At 45.5% G+C, this 18,455-nt stretch overlaps 1 long non-coding RNA gene across 2 annotated transcripts in view; it reads left to right on the top strand.

Annotated features, from left to right (window-relative positions):
- The window catches only part of LOC147356582 (uncharacterized), a 30,326-nt gene extending 12,235 nt beyond the window's left edge, over window positions 1-18,091 (top strand). The window contains exons 1-3 of one of the 2 annotated variants that reach the window (XR_015143348.1): window positions 2,152-2,349; window positions 2,922-3,125; window positions 17,411-18,091. This is a non-coding gene — a long non-coding RNA (uncharacterized LOC147356582). Of the gene's footprint in view, window positions 1-2,151; window positions 2,350-2,921; window positions 3,126-17,410 lie in introns of those variants that run through there. The other variant, XR_015143349.1, reaches the window with a different exon arrangement.
- Window positions 18,092-18,455: the final 364 nt, after the last annotated feature.

The following is an 18,455-nucleotide window of genomic DNA, read 5'->3' as shown; positions in this document are numbered from 1 at the left end:
GTAAAGGACCAGACACGTGGGAAAGAATGTATGGTGGTGATCGTAATCAGAAAAGTTAACAAAGGCTTTAAAGATTGTGTCATAACAACAGATGCTTCAAGTGGTTAAAAACACCCATATTGTTATTCTTTCTGGCCCAAACTATGCCCTGAGACAGTGAAATTAGCAATGAAGGAAGCTATTCCTTTACTGTGAATGAAAGTTTGGCTGCAGGGTTAAGATGTCTTGAAATGCAGAGAGGAGACAGAGGCTTTATAATAACTTCACCCCTCAGAAATCTTTTCCAGTTGTATAGCAGGTGCAGCAATGTAGAGAAAATATTTGAGGGAAAGCAAGAAGAAACTCTTTTCTCTTCAAAGATGCAATGGGTAAAGATCCCACAGCTTGCTTAGCTAGCAAGGATCTAGCCAATTCCAAGACCCAAAGTTTCTCTCTCTATTGACACATTCTGGAAAAATGACTAAACCTTCCTGTACCTCAGTTATCCCAAGTGCAAAATCAGAAAAATTATTTTAACCTATTTTATGATACTGCAGGGGAAACACAACCTTGGATAAAGCTTGAGAAGTATTCGCTTGTTGTTAACTGTCTCATAAATGTTTAAGATTTCCAGGCTCCCAGGAAGCCTGCATGGTGTAAAGTTACGGCCAATTCACCTGATTGGAATCTGTTGTCAGGGACTTCAGAAATGTCCCTCAGGGACCACAGTGCAATCTGAGCAGGAGAAATCCAGGAGGTGCCTTGTGCAGGAGCCGGAATTTTCAACAGTGTGGGGCTGAACTGGAAGGCAAATTACTTTTGTTCTTTTTTCTTGGGCCACTGCAGAAAGTATTTTTATTTTATCACATACACATTTTCCTCCTTCCCCTGATCATGAACCAGAACATTTTTATAGCTAGGAGGAGTTTTAGGGATTTTCTAGTTATTTCTCATTTTAAAACAGTGGGCCATGGAGCTAAAAGCCGAGTTTTCTGATTCTGAGAATTGTTCAAAGGAACCACTTAGCTCTACCCAGCTATGGCACATGCAGCAGTAGGTTCCCTGCTCCCACTGAGGGGCAAATTCATGCCCAAGAACCTTCTTCCTCAGATTTTGTGGATGTGAATTCTTTTAGAGAAGCCTCTTGAGAGACCCTTGGACAGCAAGATGATCAAACCAGTCAATCCTAAAGGAAATCAACCCTAATATTCATTGGAAGGACTGATGCTGAAGCTGAAGCTCCAATACTTTGGCCACCTGACTCTTTTTGGAAAAGACCCTGATGCTGGGAAAGATTGAGGGCAGGAGGAGAAGGGGGGTGACAGGGGATGAGATGGTTGGATGGCATCACCAATTCAATGGATATGAGTTTGAGCTAACTCCAGGAGATGGTGAAGGACAGGGAAGCCTGGTGTGCTTCAGTCCATGTGGTCACAAAGAGTTGGACACAACTGAGCAACTGTTCAACAAACCTAGGGGCTCAGTGCCAAGCACTGAGCTCAGGACGAGCCCCTCCGTCAATAGAAGCAGATGATGGAGGTGACTGTCATCCATAGAGGCTGCCATGAGCTTGGCCACTTCCCATGTGATCACTTGGTAATCGTCACCACAGTCTTATGAAACAGGCATCGGATTCCTGCCTGAGGAATCAGATGTGTAAGCAACCTTCCCCTGGGGGTGGGAGAATCAGGCTTCACGCCCAGATTCCAAGGCTGGCCTAACTGCCTCTCCAGACCCTGAGGCTTTCTCAGAGAAACCAAGACCTGGGCAGATGACCAAGGCAAGGACTCAGCCTCGGGGAATGGGTGGTGGTAGTTTGGGATGGATTCCTGAAACTGGAGGATAAACTTGAAGGAACGAGGCAAGAAGCCAGTTTACAGACCTAGGGGTCAAGAAGGGCATTGCTAGCTGGACGGTTGGGCTGGGAGGTCTGGGCCCTGGAGTCCACCTGTCACTTAGACACAGATCTGAGCAAACACAGCCCCTGTTACTTGTGGGGTCTGGAATGTGGCAGTCCTCCGGCCTTCTCACCGGATGTTGCATGCTGAGTCAACTGCCGTTTCAGCTCACTTTAGCAGACAACAGCTGGTCACCCAGCTGGGTGTTCACCTGAGGTCACGGTTCACAGAGTTACAAACAGTAGGGGCGGGGGTGGGGGGCGGAGGGTTGAGGGAGAGGAGTAAACTGCCTGGCTCTTGATCCTGCCTCCCTCACTTAGCAGAGCGTCAGCTTGGGCATGGCTACCCACTCCAGTATTCTTGCCTGGAGAATTCCATGGACAGAGGAGACTGGTGGGCTACAGTCCATAGGGTCACAAAGGGTTGGACATGACTGAAGTGACTTAGCAGTCGTGACCCATAGCCTGGGCAGGTCAGTAAGCCTCTGCGGGCCTTAGTTTCCCTATCTTTACAATGGGCTATTTGCTGAAGTGGGTCAGTCCACACAAACACGGGAGAGCAATGCCTGGCACACAGTAGGCGCTCAGAAAGGGGTGGTCATCCTTGATTTCTGCACATGACGGTCACAGCAGAGGGAGTGCTCCCCTGAAAGGACCTCTCCGGGACTTTATCCAGGCTGGGGACACACTGCCTTCTGAGTCAGGCTGTCCCATTTTTGGACAACTCTGACTAAGAAAATTCTTCCTTGCTTCCAGCCAACTCCACCTCCCCACAACTCCCACGCACGGGCCCCAGCTCTGCCAGAAGGCAAATGTCAGAAAAATATTCTTGAAAGAGAGGACATAGAATGTAAATAGGAATGATAGAATAGGGTTGAAGGATTACAGTTTCCCTGGCTTCAGCCATTCCCACTGCCCAGCCCAGATGTGGTGGGGGTGGGGGCCAAAGACCCTTCGGTTCAGTGGGAAAACCAGCCAAGACTCTGCACTCTCCTCTACTCCCTTTAGAAACACGTTCATCAACTCTTCCCTTCATTCTTTGCAGGCCACAGCGCATTGCTAACTGCTGTGAAACCAAGCAACAAGTCACTCCCCAGGAACAAAGGTGACGGCCACCAGGCCGCGGAGCCTTGACCTCATCTCATTTCCTACGTGCCGTCCACCCCATAATCACTGTGCCTCCAGGGAGCGTGCCCGCCAAGCAGCGCGTGCTGTCGGCCTCCTGTTTACAGAGCCTTTCTGGCGTCAGGTATATATAATCATGACCGCTGTGTGTTCCTTCCCTGTCTTCCTTGGCAGGTGCTGTGACATAAGAAGGATGCACACATCTTTTTTTTCAGGCAGTTGAGACAGCTTATCTCTCCCCCGATGCTTGTTAAAAAGGATTTGAAATTGAGTGTCAGTGTTGCAGGGTGAAAAGATTCTCTGAGCTCTGTTGCATGGTGCATATTACCAAAGTGTCTGCTTAAAAATAATTAAGATGCTAAATCTCAAAGCAGCATTTTTTACCACAACAAAAAAATCTTTAAGGATGAAATAGGTAGGTGAAATAATACAACACCGTGGCTTTGAAATGATGTGAGAGGATGCAAAAGTTCATTGAGCTGTACACTTATGGTTTGTGTACTTTCCTCTAACATTGCTTGTGCTCAGTCATCTCTGACTCTGTGCGACCCCATGGACTGTAGCCTGCCAGGCTTCTCTGTCCATGGCATTTTCCAGGCAAGAATACTGGAGTGAGTTACCACTGATAGTAAACTTCGTTAAAAAGTTTATATACATATAAAAGTAATCATAGAGGAGGAAGACATAAAGGGCGAGGGGGAGGGTACAGTTGAAACAACATTAACCATGAGTTGGGTGAGTTCTAGTCTATTTCTGTGTGTTTGAAATTTTTCACAATAAAAGAATAGAAATGCAGGAAACATTTAAAATGTGGGAAAAGTGGTTTGAACATTTCGAGTATAGATCAGGACTCATGTGTAGACTTCTTTTAGCAGCTCTGGGGCAAGGCAAGCTGTGAACTGGGTACCCAAACGGCCATATCCTGTTCTACAGGATGAGGAAGGCAGCACCCTCAGTTACTACCAGGACACTATGTTCCTCCAAGAGCTTATCCAAGAATCCGAGACAAAAAGAAGGGGCCCCATGGTTGGTCCACAGGTCTTCTTCTCCCAGCCATCTCTGGCTGAACATCACTGTCACCCTCCAGGCCTTGCGGACCCCAAATCTTCCAAGCTCTCTGAGGACTTGGCCCCAGGCACCCTCCAGCCACTCTCAAGGTCAAGTGTAGCCCAAACCTTCCCAACAGAGGCGCTGTGTGCAGCCAGGACCCCCTCTGCACTCCCAGTGCTCACTCTGAAGCCTGGTACTTCCTGCAGCATACCGAAGCTTTCGCCAAATCGCCCTCTCTCACCTTGTGTGAGCCATGCCCCCCTCATCACAGGACAATCCAGCTAATCTTCCTCTGTGGACCTGAATTTAAAAAGCTTTTTAGGCACTTCCTTGGTGGTCCAATGGTTAAGACTCCATACTTCTAATGCAAGGGGTACTGACCCAGGGACTAAGATCCTGAATGCTGCTCAGCAAAAAAAAAAAAAAAAAAGCTTTTTAGCTCCTCTCTCCAGTGGGTGCTGAAGAAGCTCAGTTCAGTTCAGTCACTCAGTCGTGTCTGACTCTTTGCAATCCCATGGACTGCAGCATGCCAGGCTTCCCTGTCCTTCACCATCTCCTAGAGTTTGCTCAAATTCATGGCCACTGAGTCAGTGATGCCATCCAATCATCTCATCCTCTGTTGCCACCCCCTCATCTTCAGTCTTTCTCAGCATCAGGGTCTTTTCCCATAAGTCTGCTGTTCACATCAGGTGGCCAAAGGTTTGGAGCTTCAGCATCAGTCCTTCCAGTCAATATTCAGGGTTGATTTCCTTTAGGATTGACTGGTTTGATCTTGCAGTCCAAGGGACTTTCCAAAATCAAAAAGGGATGCTAGAAGGAAGTGGTTTGCATTTCCCTGCACCTCCGCCAGGGTGAGATCAAAACAACTGCTAAAAGAAGAAGACGTGGGTCCTGAGCTCTTCTTCACCCTCATCAAATCAGATAGCTAAAACTGTCAGTTAAAAAAAAAAAAAATCAATAAAGCTGTCAGGGCTCAGAAGTCCACGAGATGATTCTGTTCCCGGGGGCTCAGTGACATTCAAGACTACCTGGAATGAAACTGCTAGACGGACGATTCAGTGATGACCCTGTGAAGTCAGGTCTGGGTGGGGGCAGCCCCATCCCCGCCCCCACCCCTCTGTCATCAGGTGAGAGGTGAGGGCTGGGGACTGGCAGGCAGGGGTAGTTGGGAAAATCTGGGTGTGATTCAATTTGCTTTTCCCCGATTTTACATGTTAACTAGTATCGACCACCTCCTCTTTCCAGGTCAGACCTTCACCCCTTGACGTTGGGTGGGTAAACAAAACACTTGGAGTCCCCAGGCCCCGTCATGCCCTGCCCTCAGCCCATCTCTGGGACCAGCTTCTGGAGTGGACCCCTCCCCACAGGTGGTCTCTGAGCACAGCCATCTCCTGCTTCTCCAGCTACTTCTTGCCTGTCTTTAACCTGGCTGCCTTTCCCCTCCCTCCTCCCTGCACTTGGACACGTCCAAAGGTTCTGGCCTTGGACCTCCCTCCCCCTCCCTCCTAGGTCATGACCACTCCTAGTTTACGGAGGGCACGAACTCCTGCCTGAATCAACAAGGGGCACTGACTCAGCGTGTGGGAGTCCATCCGGGCACTGGGGCCTCTCTCCACCACGAAGCCTGGACTCTACCACCTCCATGTACCCACCCCCCTCCCCACAGCTCTGAGGACCCCTGCTATTCACTGAACCTCCTCCCTGGCCCCCCTACTCCTGCTCCCAATCACAGAAAGTCCTCACGAGACACAGAGCCTGGTGCCTCATCAGCTCAGACCTGCTTGTGCTGCTAAGTCTCTTCAGTCGTGTCCGACTCTGTGCGACCCCATAGATGGCAGCCTACCAGGCTCCCCTGTCCCTGGGATTTTCCAGGCAACAACACTGGAGTGGGTTGCCATTTCCTTCTTCAATGCATGAAAGTGAAAAGTGAAAGTGAAGTTGCTCAGTCGTGTCCAACTCTTAGCGATCCCGTGGACTATAGCCTACCAGGCTCCTCCGTCCATGGGATTTTCCAGGCAAGAGTACTGGAGTGGGGTGCCATTGCCTTCTCCGCAGACCTTCTGATCACCTCTAATTTTCTTCCTAGCAAAATCCCCCAGGTCCTATGATGGGGAGGCTTCTCTGGCCTCAGGGCCTCTCTCCATCCTGTCTCTCAGAAAACCTGAATAGGACAAGGCAGTTGAACCCACAGCTGGGTCCCCCAGTCACGCTCTAGTAATCCCCGAGAATTGCTGCTTCTCCCTGTCTCTTCTTGCTCCCAGTTTTAGGGGAAGATGCTTCTCACTCCCCACTACAGACTCTGCCCTCACCTTCCTAGATTTTTGGCTAAACCTCAGGTCTTTCATCTATTACTGTCTCTCGGAGCCTTAGACTCCATACCTGCAAAGTAAGGATAATCCTGTCTGCCTGTGAGCTAGGTAGTGCTCAATTTGCCAAGCTGTGATGATGACAACAAAGACCGATCTGTTCCTGATAATTCACAGTTCAGTCCAGAAGGGGCTCCCTGAACATGCATCCCTGCTCCACCAGTCCTTCTGGTGAAGGAACCTGCACCCTAACACTTTTATGCATGTGAGCCCGTTACAGTGCATCCCATCTCCTTGTGTGTAATTGATTCTTGCATCATTGGGAACCATGCAACTCCCAATGGTGGGATTTGCAGAATGGAAGGGCTTGATGAAATCACGGGTCCAGCTCCACATGCTCTCTTGGCATCCTCTTCTTTCCCCCTTGCCTCCCACCACTTCTGCCTAAACCCATTTGTCCAACAAATATTTTATTGGATATCTACTCTGTGCCAGGCACTTTTTCTAAACAATGACAAGGATGGTAATGATGAAGGATGGAGGAAGGGAGAACAGCTTCTGTTTCCTGGGTACATAGTGTGTGCCAAGCACTCACTCATTTGGAGTCATTCAGTTCTCACAATGGATCCATCCGTCTGTTCCCCAGAAACCCCAGTGAAATGGGTGCAGTCATCATCCTTATTTCACAAATGGCTGAGCTGGGGCTAAGCTGCCCAGGGTCACGCAGTCCCAGAAGGGTCCCTGGGATGTCCATCCCGCCTGCCCCCAGGCTGTATCCGCGGCTGTCAAAGGGAAGAGATAATAAAAGAGGATGTGGACCAAGAGATAACCTGATAAAGCCAGGGAGCAAAGTGCTGCAGGAAGGGCTCAGGACCCGTATTAGGAGGAGCGTCACAGGGTGACCTTTCACTAAGACCTGGTAGATCAGAGGCCCAGGTGCTCAAGGTGTGGGCGGAAGAGAAAGGATGACTAAGGCCCCCGCCATCCAGGATTCGGTCTCAGACCCAGGAGAGGAGCTGCGGGGACAAGATGCAGACAGCCAGTGGAATTCCGGTTTAGATTGTGGACTGCATCCTGGCTTTCTCTTTACGTTAAGTTCCCTGATCTTGGTCACTGTAGGGTGGTGGTATCCGAGGATGTCTTGGTGATTGGCAAACACATGCTGAAGTGTCCAGAGGCACAGTGCCTCCTACTTAACTCTGAAATGGTTCAGAAAAAATATGAATCCAGGTGCAGGCTTCCCTGGTGGCTGAAATGGTAAAGAATCCGCCTGCAATGCAGGAGACCCAGGTTTGATTCAAATGGCTACCCACTCCAGTGTTCTTGCCTGAGAAATCCCATGGACAGAGGAACCTTGTGGGCTACAGTCCATGGGGTCACAAAGACTTGGACTTGACAGAATGACTAACACTTTCAGATGTGTGTGTGTGTGTGTGTGGTAGAGAAAGAATGACACAGCCTACAGAGCAAAGTGTAAACAATGAATGAACCTGAGCAAAGGGTACGCCTTGTACTATTCTTGCAGATTTTCAGGAAATTTTAAATTATTCCCAAGTAAAATTTACCAGAAGTATATGCACTGAAATAGCAGAACACAAATAGGAAGATCTTATAAAAATCCAATGCATGTGTGCGTGCTCAGTCACTAAGTCATGTTTGACTCTTTTGTAACCCCATGGACGATAGCCCACCAGCCTCCTGGTCTGTGGGATTTCCCAGGCAAGAATACTGGAGTTGGTTGCCATTTCCTTCTCCAGGAGATCTTCCTGACCCAGGGATTGAACCCAGGTCTCCTGAATTTCAGGTAGATTCTTTACTGTCTGAGCTACCAGGGAAGCCCTAAAAAACCAAACAACACCCATCAAATACTGAAGAATGGGAAGGAGGGGGATGCAAGTGGGAAAGGGAGAGGTAAGAGAATAAAAAAATTGGGGAGGGGATAGACAAGAAAGGAAGGAAGGAAGGAAGGAAGGAAGAGGGGAACAGAGAAAAAGCGGGGAGAGGAGGAATTCGGGGTCCCTTGCATTCTCACTCCTGACTGGACCCCTCCATTCTTAGGACTTCAACTTTGCATCTCCAGGAGGATGACTCCTAAGACTTTATCTCCAGCTTGGTCAATTGGCCAGTCCTGTATTTGGAATTGCTTGGCACAGGACCCCACAGGATACCCCACTCTAAAGCTCTTCTTTTTCCCCTGCAACAAAAGCTATCTCCCCCAAGGCCATCAACTCCAGATTTCATCTCCTCCCTCACCTTCCTTCCTTGGTCTACATCTTATTCTTTCTTCCTTTTCTGTTCCTCTTCTCTTCAGGTAGCTCCAGCTCCTGTAATCTCTCTGAGGATAGTGATAGGGGCTTCCTGCTTGGGCTCACTGCTCCCAAGGTGTGGGCCTTCCACTCACCAACATTTGTGACCCAAATTTCCTGTAACTCAAGAGTTCTCTCTGGGCTTCCCTGGTGGTCCAGTGGTTAAGAATCCACCTTGCAATACCAGGGACACAGGTTTGATCTCTGGCCTGGGAAGATCTCATGTACCACGGGGCAACCGATCCTGTGCGCCACAACTAATGAGCCTGTGCTCTGGAGGTCACAAGCCCCAGTGCTGAGCCTACGTGTCACAGCACTGAAGCCTGAGAGCTCTAGAGCCTGCGTTCTGCAACAAGAGAAGACACCACAATGAGAAGCCCTTGAACCACAACTAGAGTAGCCCCCACTTGCTGCAACTGGAGAAAGCCCGCCTGCAGCAAAGCCAAAGATAAATAAATTGAAAAAAAAAAAGCTCTCTTGGGTCTGATGTTTTTCATGGATATTTGTTTTAGCTTCCAGCTTAATCATGTTCCTTAAGCAGGCACTAACCCTGTTTCGAGGCTGGATGCAGAGCAGCGGGAGAATAATAGCTACCTAGTCATTTAAGCTCGGAGAAGGCAATGGCACCCCACTCTAGTACTCTTGCCTGGAAAATCCCATGGACAGAAAAGCCTGGTAGGCTGCAGTCCATGGGGTCACTCAGAGTCAGACACAACTGAGCGACTTCACTTTCACTTTTCACTTTCACGCATTGGAGAAGGAAATGGCAACCCACTCCAGTGTTCTAGCCTGGAGAATCCCAGGGACGGGGGAGCCTGGTGGGCTGCCGTCTCAGGGGTCTCACAGAGTCGGACACGACTGAAGTGACTTAGCAGCAGCAGCAGCAGTCAATTAAGCTACCCAAAGAAGTTCTCCTGCTCCCCTGCCATGTTTGGAATGACAATAGGTGTGATTAAAAGGATAAGATCAGGACACTAGGGCTGTTTGGAGGGCCTCATTAGGTGCACCCCAATGTCAGGCCTTATGATCACCCACCAGGCTCTGTAGAAAGGCCTGTTCTGGGTGGCTTTGTATTTTCATGTTTCTCATAGAAAGGATTATTTTTTTTAAAGTATAACATTGTTTTTAGAATATACATTTACTAATGTAAATGTTCCAAAGCTCAACCCAGATTAAAACATACTCCCTAATTGTTTGCTGCTTCCTCGTTCTCTCTTTTCCCAGCCCAAGACATATGTTTTTGATATCACAGCAAACAGCAATTGATTCTATTTCTAGTTGCTTCAAAAACAATTCTAATGGCCTAGTCACTGTCCAAACAAGGCAAAGGCTGGGTGGATCAGCCTCCTTATGTCACAGTCATAAGGAAGGTCCTTGTAGTTAAATGTCTCCCAGCCCCCAGTCCCATATATTTAATTCCTTCTCTTGATATTTCATCCTTTCAGCTCATAAAAGAGAAAATGATGTCATGCCTAATAAATGCCAAAGTAGCCTTTTCGAGAAGTGACACCAAACATGGGCAGAGTGCCGAAGTCTTATTTGCTCAGGCAAACATTCAGACATCTGTCACCATTTAAGTTTTCATCTGAGACGCTGATTCCTACACAGGTTTCAGTGAGGTTTTGATCTATCTGAATTTCAAAGCACTGGGATTTGAGCCCACACAAGATGTACGGGCAAGAATCTCTGTATCACTGAGCGAGCATGTACCAGAACACATACATCCTCCCAGAGACACAATAACATTATCAAGGACTGCTTACTGTGGGTGGATTTAAAAAAAAATTTTTTTTTACTGTAATGTAAACTTCCTGTTGCTATTTGAACCAATTTCCTCTCCTTCAGTTCCTGGGGGAGACGGTAAGCAGTTCATCATGATTGTCTGAACAATATGTGAGCATTTCTATAGGAACATAGCATGGCTGATCTTTGTTCCATGGACCATCTGCTTTGAGTTGTTTGTCCAGGTGTGATGCATTTTTCTCCTTCGTTCCCAAGTTCCTCTCTGTTCCCTTTCGAATTGAAGATGTATGCTGGCTATTCACGGGTTCAGAGGAAAGAAAACTATCTTGGCCACAGATGGTTGAACTGAAGCTCATCAGACCTCAGGCTCAGAACCCCTGGCTTAGTAAGCCCTTCACAGACTCAACCATCACCGAAGAGGAAGAACTCTCAGGAATTCTCTGGTCCAGGCTTCTCCTGTGTGGGCTTCTATGGAAGCTGAAATCATCCACAATTACAGTCTTTAAAGGACACAGGAAAGAGCCATGTCCAGAGTTATCCATGCGTTTGACGCCCTCGTCCTCCTGGATTTTCTGCTGAACTCTAACCCTCACCCAACAAATATAACTGGGACAATTCTAGACCACTCAGAACTTTAGCCACAGAGGCCTCTGGGATCAAAGCTGTGCGAAAAAGGCCACCAGGTAGGGGCTAAGCAGAAGGGACATCACTGTGGCCATGGGAAGCTGGGCAAGGTCCCAGGTGGCTTCAGTCTTCCTGGAGAGGTTGCTTCCATCCTCACACCCTCTTCCATCCCATCGTGTCCCTGGACCACCAAAGACAAGTTTGCAGGCAGCATTAAAATAAATTTAAACTACTCCTATAGGGACTTCAGGCTTCCCTGATGGCTCAGCAGGAAAACAATCTGCCTGCAGTGCAGCAGACACAGGAGATGCACGTTCAATTCCTGGGTCAGGAAGATCCCTCGGAGGAGGAAATAACAGCCCACTCCAGTATTCTGGCCTGAAAAATCCCATGGACAGAGGGTTGCAAAGAGTCAGACATGACTGAACACGCACACGTGAACATAAGGACTCCTTGGCAGTCCAGTGATTAAGACACTGTGCTTCCACTGTGGGGGCCATGGGTAAAAATACCGCATGGCAAAGCTGAGCACCAAAGAATTGATGCTTTTGAACTGTGGAGTTGGAGAAGACTCTTAAGAGTCCCTTGGACTGCAAGGAGATCAAACCAGTTAAACCTAAAGGAAATCAGTCCTGAATACTCATTGGAAGGACTGATGCTGAAGCTGTAGCTTCGATACTTTGGCCACCTGATGCAAAGAACTGACTCATTGAAAAAGACCCTGATGCTGGGAAAGTTTGAAGGCAGGAGGAGAAGGGGATGACAGAGGATGAGATGGTTAGATGGCATCATCGACTTGATGGACATGAGCTCTGGGGGTTGATGATGGACAGGGAAGCCTGGTGTGCTGCAGTCCATGGGATTGCAAAGAGTCAGATACAACTGAGTGATTGAACTGAAGAATAAAATAAAATACTCCCCATGCTCCTTCCCCCACTTACCCTCTTCTTCTGCTTTCAACTGGGTTTAAATAAACATGACCCCCACTAGTGGCTTTCAAACTTTGCTAGTGGTTCTGATTAATTGAGACCAATGGAAGCTGGATTATGTTCTAGGACTGGGCCATGACACCTGGTCTGTGAGCCCAGACCCAGAGGGGGAGGGCCATCAGGTAAGAAGTTGCAAGGGACGCGCTTATGCTAACAACAACAACAAAAAATGCATAGTTTATCTAAATTCCTGCTTAATTGGGTGTACTGTATTTATATTTGTTAAATCTGGCACCCGTAAGTGAGGAAGGTAGGCATGATTAGGAAGGGAAAAGGGTTCTCACAGGAAGGGCCCCCAACCCAACAATAGCTGGGGACTTAGAAAAATTTGAGGGCGGGGCCCTGGGAGTGGAGTCTCCCTTACTTCGACTAAACTTTTGTGTGTGTGTTTCTGTGTATGTGTGAAGTGGGCTTCCCAGGAGGTCCAGTGCTAAAGAATCCACCTACCAAGCAGGAGATATGGGTTCGATCCCTCGATTGGTAAGATCCCTGGAGAAGGGAATGGCTACCCACTCCAGTATTCTTCCCTGGAGAATCCCATGGACAGACGAGCCTGGCAGGCTACCGCTCACAGGGTCTCAAAAAGTGAGCTACAGCTAAGCAACTGAGCACACATCTGAATGCAAAAATACCATAATCAAAGTTAAAAGACTGATGAAAATATATCTTCTGCAAACATTAAAAATAAAAATCACTGGCTAAGTCATACAAAGAGGTCTTACGAATCAACAACAAAAAAAAGTTTTCCAACAGAAAAACAGACTATGATTAGGCAATCTGAAAAAAATGATTGATGAGCTGCAAAAGATATCTGAACTAAAATGAGACTTTTTAGCTTATTACATTAAAAAAATTAATGTAAGAACCACTATGGATAAGGATAGGAGTGGGGAATACACTGGTAGAATCTTTCTGGGAAGATACTTACCAATATCCATCAAAGATCTTAAGAAACGTCAGTGTTTTAATGTAAGGAGCCATAAAAGGACAAATGTACAAAGACACAGAAGTATAAGGTTAGCCAACGCAGAGCTGTTCAGTTCAGTTCAATTGTGTCCGACTCTTTGGGACCCCATGAAATGCAGCATGTCAGGCCTCCCTGTCCATCACCAACTCCCAGAGCCTACCCAAACTCATGTCCATTGAGTCGCTGATGCCGTCCAACCATCTCATCCTCTGTCGACCCCTTCTCCTCCTGCCCTCAATCTTTCCCAGCATCAGGGTCTTTTCAAATGAGTCAGCTCTTTGCATCAGGTGGCCAAAGTATTGGAGTTTCAGCTTCAGTATCAGTCCTTCCAATGAACACCCAGGACTGATTTCCTTCAGGATGGACTGGTTGTATCTCCTTGCAGTCCAACGGACTCTCAAGAGTCTCCTCCAACACCACAGTTCAAAAGCATCAATTCTTTGGCACTCAGCTTTCTTTACAGTCCAGCTCTCACATCCATACATGACTACTGGAAAAACCATAGCCTTGACTAGATGGACCTTTGTTGGCAAAGGAATGTCTCTGCTTTTTAATATGCTGTCTAGGTTGGTCATAATTTTCCTTCCAAGGAGTAAGCATCTTTTAATTTTATGGCTGCAATCACCACCTACAGTGATTTTGGAGTCCCCCAAAATAAAGTCAGCCACTGTTTCCACTGTTTCCCCATCTATTTCTCATGAAGTGATGGGACCAGATGCCATGATCTTAGTTTTCTGAATGTTGAGCTTTAAGCCAACTTTTTCACTCTCCTCTTTCACTTTCATCAAGAGGCTCTTTAGTTCTTCACTTTCTGCCATAAGGGTGGTGTCATCTGCATAGCTGAGGTTATTGATATTTCTCCCGGCAATCTCGATTCCAGCTTGTGCTTCTTCCAGCCCAGGGTTTCTCATGATGTACTCTGCATATAAGTTAAATAAGCAGGGTGACAAAATACAGACTTGACGTACTCTTTTTCCTATTCGGAACCAGTCAGTTGTTCCATGTCCAGTTCTAACTGTTGCTTCCTGACCTGCATATAGGTTTCTCAAGAGGCAGATCAGGTGGTCTGGTATTCCCATCTCTTTCAGAATTTTCCACAGTTTATTGTGATCCGCACAGTCAAAGGCTTTGGCATAGTCAATAAAGCAGAAATAAATATTTTTCTGGAACTCTCTTGCTTTTTTGATGATCCAGCGGATGTTGGCAATTTGATCTCTGGTTCCTCTGCCTTTTCTAAAACCAGCTTGAACATCAGGAAGTTCACGGTTCACGTATTGCTGAAGCCTGGCTTGGAGAATTTTGAGCATTACTTTACTAGTGTGTGAGATGAGTGCAATTGTGCGGTAGTTTGAGCATTCTTTGGCATTGCCTTTCTTTGGGATTGGAATGAAAGCTGACCTTTTCCAGTCCTGTGGCCACTGCTGAATTTTCCAGATTTTCTGTGTATAATAGCAAAAAATTAAAGCAAGGACAGTGTCCAACAAGAAGGATTAAGTTACTGGACTACCTTTCAATGGTATCGCATACAGGCATTTAAAATTATATTTGTTGACTTGGAGTGGTATCTACATTAAATGTTACTTGAAAAAGTAATAAAAATGCATATTAAATGATCTCATCTCTTTTCTTCTCCTCTTCTTCCTTCTTAAAAACCTAATTATGTACCACTTCTCACCACTAAGGCGGCTATAATCAAAAATAATGTGTCGATGTGGACGTTCAGAAATTAGAATCCTCAGACCTTGCTGGTGGGAATGAAAATGGTGCAGTTGCTCTGGAAAATGGGTTGACAGTTCCTCAAAAGATTAAACATAGAGTCACTATCTGATGTGATTCCACTAGTAGGTATATTGCAATTGGCAATTGTTCAGTCTCTAAGTCATGTCCAACTCTTTGTGACCCCATGGACTGCAGCATACCAGGCTTCCCTGTCTTTCACTATCTCCCAGAGTTTGCTCAAACTCATGTCCATTGAGGCGGTGATGCCATCCAACCATCTCAGCCTCTGTTGCCCCCTTCTCCTTCTGCCCTCAATCTTTCCCAGCATCAGGGTCTTTTCTAATGAGTCGGCTCTTCACATCAGGTGGCCAAAGTATTGGAGCTTCAGCTTCAGCATCAGTCCTTCCAGTGAATATTCACGGTTGATTTCCTAAGATTGAGTGGTTTGATCTCCTTGCAGTCCAACAGACTCTCAAGAGTCTTCTCCAGCACCACAGTTCAAAAGCATCAATTCTTTGACACTTAGCTTTCTTTATGGTCCGACTCTCACATCTGCATATGACTACTGCAAAAACCTAAATATATACCAAAGAGAAATAAAAATGTGTCCACACAAAAGCTTATATACAAATTTCACAACACTACTTGTAAGATCTAAGAAATGAAAATAACCCAAAAGTCCATCACGTGATGAATGGATAATTGTGGTCTGTCTATAAATAATGGAATATTATTTACCATAAAAAGAAATGAAGTACTGTTACATGCTACAATGTGGATGAAACTTTAAAGCATTATGCTTCATGAAAGAAGCCACATACAAAAAACCACATGTTGTCTAATTCGGCTTATATGAAATCTCTGGGATAGGCAAATCCATAGAAACAAAAGGTAGATTAGTGGTTGCTTAGGGCTGGTTGAACTATAAAGAAAGCTGAGCCCCGAACAATTGATGCTTTTGAACTGTGGTGTTGGAGGAGACTCTTGAGAGTCCCTTGGACTGCAAGGAGATACAACCAGTCCATCCTAAAGGAAATCAGTCCTGAATATTCATTAGAAGGACTGATGTTGAAGCTGAAACTTCAATACTTTGGCCACCTGATGTGAAGAATTGACTCATTGGAAAAGACCCTTATGCTGGGAAAGATTGAAAGCAGGAAGAGAAGGGAATGACAGAGGATGAGAGGGTTGGATGGCATCACTGACTCAATGGACATGAGTCTGAGTAAGCTCTGGGAGTTGGTGATGGACAGGGAAACCTGGTGTGCTGCTGTCCATGGAGTCTCAGAGTCAGACATGACTGAGCGACTGAACTGAATTGAGGGCTGGTTTGGGAGTGATTTGGAGTGAAAAGTGGCATGACTGCTAATGGGTAGAGGTTTTTTTGATGGGGATGATAAAAATGTTCTGAAATTGATTGCAGTGATGGTGGTACAACTCAGTGAATATCCTAGAAACCATTGAAGAATATACTTTTAGTGGGTAAATTAAATGGCATGTGAGGGAGTTCCCTAGCGGTCCAGTGGCCAATGCAGGGGGCCTGGGTTGATCCTTGGTCTGGGAACTAGATCCTACAAGCTGCAGCTGAAAAAGATCACGCGTGCCACAATTAAGATCCCATGCAGCCAAAAAACAAAATGTGAATTTTATCTCAATCAAGCTGTTTAAAAATCCATTTATGTGGATTGAGGCATAGAGCAAACTTTGGAAGGTATTTTGAATCAAAATGTTAATAGGGGGTGTCTCTGAGTGAGGGATTATCTGAAATTTCCATCTGTGTTCCTTCCAGGATCTTTTGAAGTCTGCAAAGTGTGTGTATTTCAATAGTCAGAGAAAGAAAACAAGTCTCCTTTCTGTTCCAGGACTTAGACCTGGGGACTCTTACAGGTGGGGACCCCATCCAACATTGTACCAGACACAATAAAAATCACCTGAGCCCCACATGCTTCTATCCGTGAAAATATCTGAAACAACTTTGATCATCTTGCTTCTGAAATTATTAGGCTCCAGATAACTAATTTATGATTAGCTGTGACATTCTCAGCAGTTATCATGCAAACTGGGACATTTGTGAAAGAGGGAAGACATGTAATCTACAGATAACATTTTAAAAAATATTTGTTTATTTGGCTGTGCCAGATCTTATTTGCGGCATGTGGGATCTTGTTCCCTGACCAGGGATGGAACCTGGGCCCGCTGGTTTGGGAGTATGTAGTCTTAGCCACTGGACCACCAGGGAAGTCCCCCCAGGTAGTTTTATAATGAGATAAGACGCTTACAAATCATAAACCAACAAGGCTGATGTTGTGTCACATTTCAGAGATATCCAAACATTATTTCAGGATTTTTTCTCCTTTATTTAGTAGTCAATACAATTTTTCAGGACCCCAATATTTCAAGATATAAAAGGAAATGGCAACCCACTCCAGTATTGCCTGGAAAATTCCATGGACAGAGGAGCCTGGCAGGCTACAGTCCATGGGGTTGCAAAGAGTCGGATACAACTGAACGACTGAACACAGTGTTTCAAGATGCTTGAGATCAGCTCAGAGGCCCCAAGCCCCAGGCCTGGAGGTGACAATAATGTCAAAGACAGTGCCTGACAAATAATCTGACCTCACTAAGTATCTTTGGACGGATTGATTTAAGGAGTCTTCATATCTTTCAAATCTTATTTAACAAGTGTGGTATTTCCTTTTTTTCAGATTGCTGTAAACACGAAGAACATATATTTGCAACCTTCTGTTAAAAGACTTTCACATCCCTGAAACAGGAATCAAGATGCCTTTTGATCAACTGTTTTGTTGATGAAACAATTCCAGTTTATTTATTTAGTTACTAAAGAACCTTTTTTATGATCAGTTCTACACTCTTTCTAGGGTCTGATATGTCATGTCAGCTCTTACTTGGTATAACATTTCATAACTGTTTGATAGATGCAAAACACAGACACCCATTTACCCTCCAAAGCATACCAGTGTGGTGGTGATTGTCATTGTTGTTTGACTGAAGTCTAGTTGATTTACAATGTTCATAGAGAATGGACTTCCGGTTGTTGTTTTTAATGCCAACTGTCACTCAACCTTAATTCATCACTGATCCCAAGCTCTTTATCTTTCTTCCTTGGATCTAGTTAAGTTCTTCCCTATCCCATATTTGAATGATTACTGCTTCTTCTGTAACTACTATCTGGTAAGTCTCTGCTAGACTTTATCATTTTTAAGATAAAGTTTGATTTCATTCCTGTTTTACAGAATTGTAGCTACTAGAGGTTCAGTGAATACAGAGTTTGGTCCAATAGTGAATGTTCATTGACAGAAGCCAATTATTTGACCTAAGATAAATAATCCTCACAAAATAAACTTCTAAGATATAACAAACTAAAATTTTATTTTAAATACTTGAAAATTAGAACTTTTAAAATTGGATAATTATATTTTAAAGGTTTAACATTCTAGTATAGAAAACGTTTCTCAGTGCTACCGACTATGTCACTCCTATAGGCACAGTTAAAATATTAAATAGGTGTGCATTTCCATATAATGATGGAAGGGTAAAATAGGTTAACTTTCCTGACTTTTCCCTAACACCTTCTCCACTTATTCACACTTTTTATATTCTGTACTGTGTCTGGAGAGATGATTATTTATCATTGATACATGAGTTTGAAGACTTTTCTCTTTGTGAAACTTTGATGTTCTGCTTTCAATTTATCTTCTCTAGTGGCTCAGTCAGTATAGAATCCCCCTG

Source organism: Bos grunniens, chromosome 16 (genome assembly GCF_055505025.1).
Source record: "Bos grunniens cultivar Pamir isolate PY7600 chromosome 16, Bosgru_T2T1.0, whole genome shotgun sequence".
Classification (NCBI taxonomy): Eukaryota; Metazoa; Chordata; class Mammalia; order Artiodactyla; family Bovidae; genus Bos; species Bos grunniens.
This window is presented reverse-complemented; position numbering and strand designations above follow the sequence as displayed.